Below are 8,555 nucleotides of genomic sequence, written 5' to 3'. Positions count from 1 at the left end.
TCGGGTGATATCGTAGAAAGTCATAAAACATTTTGGGTATATTCTGTCGTTGAAGAGACGCCGGCAGGCATCGCTGAAACATAATCCTCGTCATTACTGCTGAAAGCTTCGTTCACTTTTGGCGAAATATCGGAGTTAATTGAAACGAGTTTGTGAAAATAGAACGCTATGCCACAAAAAGAAAAACTTATCTGAAACGATCACCCGTGTCTTGCACGTTACTCCGTAATGTCTTCGGCACTCAGAATTATTTAAAACATTCGTCAATCATGAATAAGTATCAAGTTCATAGATATTAAAAATATATTGCTTTCTATATAAATGGGAGTCATCGTCGCCTATATTATATTATAGCTACTTAAGTACTGTAAGAAGTGTAAGCCGCCCGTCACTCCGTCAACACGTCTGAAAATTGAGAAGTCACGTCTCTTTTACTGGTAATATCACAGCCTCACACGTACTTTGATCCGGAACATCACTATAAAGTACCGATGCGGGGTCCCAAAATATGTGGTTGGCGGGTGTTAGTTACCAGGAGTTGCGTAAAACCCTGCCATTTATAAGCTAAATTCGTTCAAAACAGAAATAAAAAATAAGTTGAGTGTAGTTGCTTCTGTGTTTTGTTATCGAAGGCTAAATTTACAGGAATTATGAAAAGACGTCGTGAAATACAAGAAAGAAAAAAAGTACGAGTAAGTTTATAATAAATTTTAAGTTCTATAAATGTAATGTTATGTCTCTGTACATCTTGTATAGGTGTTAGGACAATACTTTCGAATAACATTTAAAATATATCCGATGAAAACCTGCCAAGTGTGTATTCATCAACCCGCAATAGCGCCCCCAGAGTAGCGTGCCCAGCGTCTGACTTTTAAGGGCTGTTACTTTTGCATTGTTTACACGGGCTGACTATCTCTGGAATGCAACGTCCTGAGGAAGTTTTGCTTAACGGCAGAACATCCGACGTGTGTGCGGAAAACAGATATATCGTATATGAGTTATCGCCGTTAACACATAAGAGTGTGCAGATTTATAGTCTTCCGCCGCAGTCAGTCTTAATTAGCAAGCCCAGAATGTGTTACGCCTGAGTCTGGAATAGCTTTGTTTGTTGGCGCTTCTTCGGGAAATGACGATAGGTAATCAGTGCCGAATTAGCCGGCGATGACTTCATTGCCCTGACGCGAAACCACATGGCGAGTGGCGACTTATTACAACAGCTGATCGCAATATTTTATATACAAATTATGAATCGATCTTCGCGTCACTGATAGCGGCCGAATGCTTCGGTCGGTTTCGTAAATGTGACTCATCTGTAATTATATTATAAAGATTTTGGGAGTGTGTATGTTTGGACACGTTTTTATAAATGAAACACTTCTAGTGCATTAGGCACATTAAGCACATCACTGTAAGTTGGTTTTCAATATTAGTTTCACGTGTGATGTGTTACAAAATAGTTCTGCGTAGTTTACGAGTTAACGAGAGCATGGGTTTTTACTCTTGATGTGCATGAAACAGGCGGCGATTATCCAATTATAACGCAGGTGTGACCGCGGACACGCTCGCAGCTAAGACGCTAAACACACACACACATGCACATACATATATAATACTTGAGATAAATTAATATTTTTAGCAATGGTTAGTTTATAGGCATGTCCGTTCGCTGAAATTATCTAAATCAAAATATACTTTATTCAAGTAGGCTTTTACAAGCACTTTTCAATCGTCATTTAACAAACTATATTAAGTGAAGCTACCACCGATTCGGAATATAAATTCTACCGAGAAGACCCGGCAAGAAACTGAGTAGTTCTCTTTTTCAACATTTAAAAATACAGTCATGTTAAATAAATACAATTATATATGTACGTAATATATCCTGCCTGGAAGCCAACAAGCATTAACTCCACGCTTTTTTATCATCTATATAATATTGTATCGAATAATATGCCTTTTTTACAAATAATTTGAATTTATAAAACGGCAAAGTTAAAAATGTCAATGTGTGAATTTTATTATAGAAACAGATACCTTGCCCCAAGAATGATTTATTGACTTTGCAGAGTCGGAAACTTGGCGTTCTAAGCTTATTCTTACGTCTCGTGCACGTACAACGATTATCACAGATTCTATCAAAGTGATCAATGTTACTGTGACAATACTGTGTAATAATACTGTAAAAATAACGATTGAGAATTGCTATTCCCTCATCAGTTGTCAAGAGACCTCTTGTAAAACTGTAGTGCTCACCATGAAAAATAGTATTGTACCGAAATGGACGTAAAGTTGATTTAAAATATTTTTTTCGAATATTTTACTTAAAGATGGGATTGAATATATTGAAATAGGCCTGTAATTAATGGGATCGCTTCTGTTTCCAGTCTTAAAAAGCGGTAAAACTTAACATGTTAGGAAATGAACCCGTGTCAAACTCTTGTTAAAAATTACCGCAATATACGGAGCAATAAATGAAATACACTCAGTATTTTGCAAAACATGCCGACGTAGTAGAATGTTCTTATTAAATATACATACATATTGTAGTTGTTAGATTAGGTTGCATTGTAATCACAATTACTTAGATTTCTTTATCCATACAATTGGCTAGAACAAATAAAATTAAAACAAAAGCGCCCGAAACAGAATTAAACCGCCATTATTTTTACATTTTTGGCGCGAACAGTAAGGTCAGTATTGGCGCGACTTCTAATTTGTTAAAAGTGTTATTTGTGTTTTATTGTAAGTAGTTTACTTCAGTATGTATTATTTGGTTATTTATTTATATTAAGATAAATTCTAAGTTAGAACTATTTTTGGTTTGTTAGTAAATTGTTTAAAATAATTTATGTTCTTGTTTTTTTGTAAATCTATTTCACTTCTGTACGCTAAATATATAATAAAAATCATTCCATTTACTTTTTAAAATTAATTCATTGAACTGCTATTCAAACACGTACTAAATGTTTATTTCAATATGCGGAATATTATTTCGAATTTGATATCCCCCTAACAGAGTATAGTATAATACGCTCGTACTCGTTTAACAACTTGGCTGCTCCGCGGTTAATTAGGTTAATAAGTGGCTAAATTTTGCATCGCTAAACTCCGCGGGGCGTGTTAGGAGCAGCGGCGCGGGTCTACTGTCGCTGGGAGCCTGTCGGATAATATTTGAGCTTGATTATTAGAAATATTCTTTAATTATTGTTTGGTCCGAGGATACGAACTTTGAGTATATCTTTAGTATAATAATACTGCATTAAACATTAACGTTTAAATATATTCCTAGAAACCGGTGAAATATTTCATCTTAGTTTAGAGATATTTGATGCGTAATAAAGAACGTGTCCCTAAATTATTTTATCTATTATAAAATAATACAATTTATATATTTAATATCCCATATATAGTATATTTATAGATGAATACGGACAGATTAGATACATTTGCTTATATTGAAGGCCAAATTACAAGGAAATAATCTCGTCCAGGAACTGTTACCGGCGTACGCTGAAAAACTCATCGAATATTCATCACAATCAAATCAATGGTTTAAAAACGCACGAAAAGTGAGTCCACACTTGCAACCATTCATTTTTTATTTGAGATGGAATAATTAATGTCTTGTCCGTTGGGATCGGAATGAATAGCATTCCTCGTGGTGAGTCACGTTGCTAAATATTCCGTTAAATAGCAAACGTTTGTCGATGTCAGTCACCGACACCGACTGTCACTCCGCCGTCGGCGTTCGCCGATGTGTCGAAGTGAAATATTAGATTGGAATATTCAAACTAAGTTAGAGTTAGTTCACCCGTAGCCGCGGACTGGCTTGAATGGTGATAATTAAAACTAAATCCATGCATTAAAACCAGTGAAACTGTAGTAGCTAGCGTAAAATTATTGTCAGCGACGTTCTTTTATTTTATGTAAAGTGACTACCACCACCCATGGACTTTAGCAACACCGGGGGACTTGCAGGTGCGTTGACGGCCTTCGAGAAATATGTGCGCTCTTTTCTTGAAGGTTCCTAAGTTGTATCGGTTTGGAAAAACTACAAATCTTCAACAGAGTGGTTGTGCAAGACAGAAAATCACGCTGTTGTGGATTCTCGAACTCTTGGTGGTTCGGAAGGAAATTGAATTTTTTACGCCGCAGACGAGCAGTCGGGATTAATCTAAACAATTCGTCGGAACATTCCCCGTGAGAAATGCGGTAGAAGATGTAGAGTGATTTCATATCACTACGTAAAGCCTCAAGGAACGGGAGGATCAAGCAGATCGGAAGTTAAATAAAAACCCTTAAAAATCAAAATATTTTGTAAGGATTAAATCGAATGTAAGGCTACCTTTGGTTTGGAATGCGCACTCAACCGAGAAGAACCGGTACAAACCTAGAAGTTACCTTTTTTCTGATGAATACCACGTAGTCATTGTTATTGTTTCAAAGAGTACTCTCAAACTAAAATTACTGAATACTTTACAGTTTTATTATAATTTTTTTCTTTTTAACTACAAAGACAAATTTCCAGCTGTAAGTATGTCGCTACTTTTGACTAGAGATTGGTTTTTCATTACGTTTATGGGGAACACACGCGCAACGAATAGACGGAAAATCAATATTTCATTAAGAAAGGGACGTCCTGACAATGTTAATTATCGAGCACATTGCGGAGCCGATACAGGCAGCGGTTCCCAATCTAGTGAGCGGTGAAAGCCGTAATGTAAACTTCATTTAAAATCAAATTTGAAATGTGACGTCAGAGCCTACGGAGCGTATATTTTACTCGAACGTAAACTTTTCATTTCGACTGTAGTTTTGACTCTAAGAGTAACGTTAAATAAATGAAACATAGCTAATGGATTTCTTAAGCAGATATATTTCGATGACTGTTGATGCGTCTTGTAAACGATACACCGTTTTATACTTCGCTTGTTTTATATATCTCATATACTTTAAACGTTAATTTTGCAGCATTAATTTAGTGATGTCTCAGACCGCAGTCACTTGGCTATACGTACTTAAAAAGAGGATATTAACACATTCTTATTAGCTTGACTTGTATGTATGATAATTAATAAGATAAGATTGATAATTTATCTTGATCATAAATTATTCAATTATTTAATAAATTTGGCGTAGTATCCGGGCACGATCCGCGGCCTCGTTGACAAAGTAAGAATAAAATTAATTGGTATTACAAGCTGACTGCGCACCGTCCTCTTAAGTTTCGGCAAATATTATTCTTTTGCGATTTTTTTGTGTTTTTTTCAATTCTCATTCTATTTTAAACAATAATTGGTAAATGTTAATCTTTATTACACATTCTTAACAAATAAACATCAAGTTTATGTATTTTGTGAGGAATTTCACTGCACCTGCAATGTACTCGACACGTAGCCGACACTGCGTCGTAATGAACTCATTTCCGATGACGGAGTAATATGTGGAGACGGACCGACCGATGAGGTTCGATTACATCGTCCATTCATTATCATCCGACACAGATTTACCGCGAAAGAGATTACAGCGACACTGTGCGGAATATACAGATATGGAAACATTTGTAATCCCGGAGCTCGGGACTTACTAATGCTTTCATGATGTAGAAATATTTGCAGTTGCGTTACAACTCACGCGCTATCTCTATCGCACAAAGAACTTTATGAATAACCGATATCCTATACTACATATAAGGTATTACTACTCGTTACACGGCAGTAGCAAAAACAATACGTACTTTACGAGGCATGACATAATCACGCCAACTTTGAAACTGCGTGCTGCTGTGAATACCATGTCAGAAAAACTTCAACCTAAGTTGGGATCGGAGTCATTTTCCTTTGGTCACACTAAACTTGGGTACAGTTTAACATAACGAGATCAAAGTTTTGTATGATTATTTATAAATTTTCTTTCAGAAATCAAACAGTACTTTCTGTCCAAACAAAAAGTGCCGCGGAGACATGTACGTTGTTCGTAAAGACAGTGAATAAGGATTTGTTTTCTCACAATTTATTATATTAGCAATTAGTTCGTTGACGCGACGAACTTGACTAATTCACTTACTCCGCAAGTTGAGTTATCGTCGCCTAAGCGAGTTACATCTGCGCCCACTTAAAAATATTGTTTATCATCAAGATCAGGTCGTTGAATGAGAAAACCGAAAACACCTAATTAATAAGCATCTACGTATACCATACATTTTGGACTGTATTTCACCTCCTCCGATCGTGTCTGTGAGTTTAATTTAATTGAAAAGTTGCTTATAAAAACAATGGGATATTTCTCGAAAATCCAACATCAGGGGCCGGCAGCGCCCTTAAGTAGGTGATAATGATATTATGTCTGATTTGTCGAATTAAAGTGATATGTTAAGTAAAGTGGGCACAATTGTTTTAGAAGGAAAAATCACAGCTCGCGCAGGCTGCGCCCAGAGCCGCCGACACTGAGCCAACTTGCACAAAAGAAATCCGAGATTACGTCGTTAGTGATTTTGTAATCAATTATATATTAATAATTTATTGCGCCATCAGGGCGCTGCCGACAAAGAAACTAAAACATTTTACCCTGGAGCTTTGAATATTCTACACTTAAATTAATTTAACATGTGTCTATACTCGTAGTCAACAGCATCGCGAACAATCAGACAAATTAGACGCGATAAGCCGATGGAGGATGGTGACGAAATTTCCTCAAATTTATATTATTCGTGAACAAAACAGACGAATTTATTTTCATAAACCGGACGCGATAACAGATATTCTGTTTTCATAAACTCCACATTTTGATAGTGAAAAACAACCATCGCGCTAATACGGAGTGACGTGTGTGCGTGTGACTGTTAGTTATTACTTCGATAAGTTTGTTTTTGTTAGATTTTGTACCGGTGAATATCGAATGCAGTCTTTTACGACAGGTGGCGATGAAAGACCGCAGTAAAATATTTTTCTTCAATAAATACCGAAATGCTATTTGCAATGCTGAATAAATATATTTTTTTAATTTATTTTTATTGATGATCGTTCAGTAATATGAGTACTTAACAACAATTCATAAATGAATTGAATATAAATAGACAAGTTGAATCGAAATGCCGTTAATGTCAACGTGAACTAAATTGGTTTTATAAATTAATTCACGTCATTAATATACCAATGGTTTACGCGAAATAGCAAAAAATTTATTTGCCCATCGACGCCTCGTTGAAAAATTGACGCTGAATGTTTTGAAAATGTACGCAGATTACGCAAATCTGTGATTGTTGGTGGTTGCTGGCTGCTGGCGTAAATGACACATTCGACATCGTGACATACGACTTCTGTGATTATTATTTGAACTCGTGTGTATAAATAGAATAAAATATAAAGACGTATTCTTTATTCGCGACACATGAATAAACCTGATTCTTTGATAGATTCAGAAGTGATAAAAGTTCGTGACGTTTGTTTGTGAAATGTATTTGAGTAAAAGCTTTAGATCCATCACACACCAGACATACGAGTATGTGCGTCTGTTAACATTTCGTTATTTTCTGTCGAAAGTTAGCCGCTCAGCCGATGGAATACCAAGTATTCAATCCGAGTAATTTTTGGAGCGTGGTGGATTATAAGAAGTCGTATGATCGTGTCCATATTACCGTTTAATATCGTCATATTTTGTACCTAAATACGTATATCAAAATGCTATAAATATTAAGATTTTATTTTTAGACCGAAAAGAAGTTGACGTAACGGGGCGATCAAAGCGAGATGGACAAACGTGGTCAAGAGAGATTTAAGTTCCTGCAACGTCTCCGACGAGCACACGGCCGGAAGAGCGAAGTGGTGGAGAAAAATCAGAAAGGCAGACCCCGCCATTAGATTGGAATATTAAATGCCACGGAGAGAGATGTTTTTTTAGCGTTTTTTCCAAAATAAGTAAAAAATGAAACATAAAAAATATATTTAAAAAAATACCAATTTAAATATTTTTTTTCTTCTGTTTTACAAGATTAAACACTGGGTATTCATTAATATTCAAACAAAATGTATCGGTCGAAATATACAAATGCGAGATGAAAAGGAAGATTGCATAGGAAGAATGGTGGAAATTCGTATTCAAACAAAACGTAAATTCGCTCTTTGAATGTCTCGCAAATAGGTTTAATACGCCAAGGCAGGAAGTAAACTGGCGGGTTCAAAAAGAAAAATTAAAAATAGTTCTTTTTTTAAAAACTTTTCACGCGTTTTTTCAAAAACCAATGCGGTTTTGTTTTACAAATTGTTATTTTAAGTAAATACCATGTTTTTTTAAGTAAATACATTCACGATTGTTTTTTAATTTGAATTAACTACTGTAATTTATTTGAAACATGGAAGAAGAGCTTGATCGAATTAACAAAAATCCGTATTAACTACAGACACAAGATACATAAAACCTTAATTCCCCAGAATGGTAGAGAAATGGAGAAACGTAAGGAATACTTCGTACAGCGCTAATGTAAATCAGTGGCGGTGACCACTAACCGCCAGGTGGCCCATTTTGTCGTCTGCCTACCTATACCATAAAAATAAAAT

The sequence above is a fragment of the Vanessa tameamea genome, chromosome 13 (genome assembly GCF_037043105.1).
Source record: "Vanessa tameamea isolate UH-Manoa-2023 chromosome 13, ilVanTame1 primary haplotype, whole genome shotgun sequence".
Taxonomy (NCBI): domain Eukaryota; kingdom Metazoa; phylum Arthropoda; class Insecta; order Lepidoptera; family Nymphalidae; genus Vanessa; species Vanessa tameamea.
The sequence above is the reverse complement of the archived record's forward strand: the minus strand, read 5'-3'. Positions refer to the sequence as shown.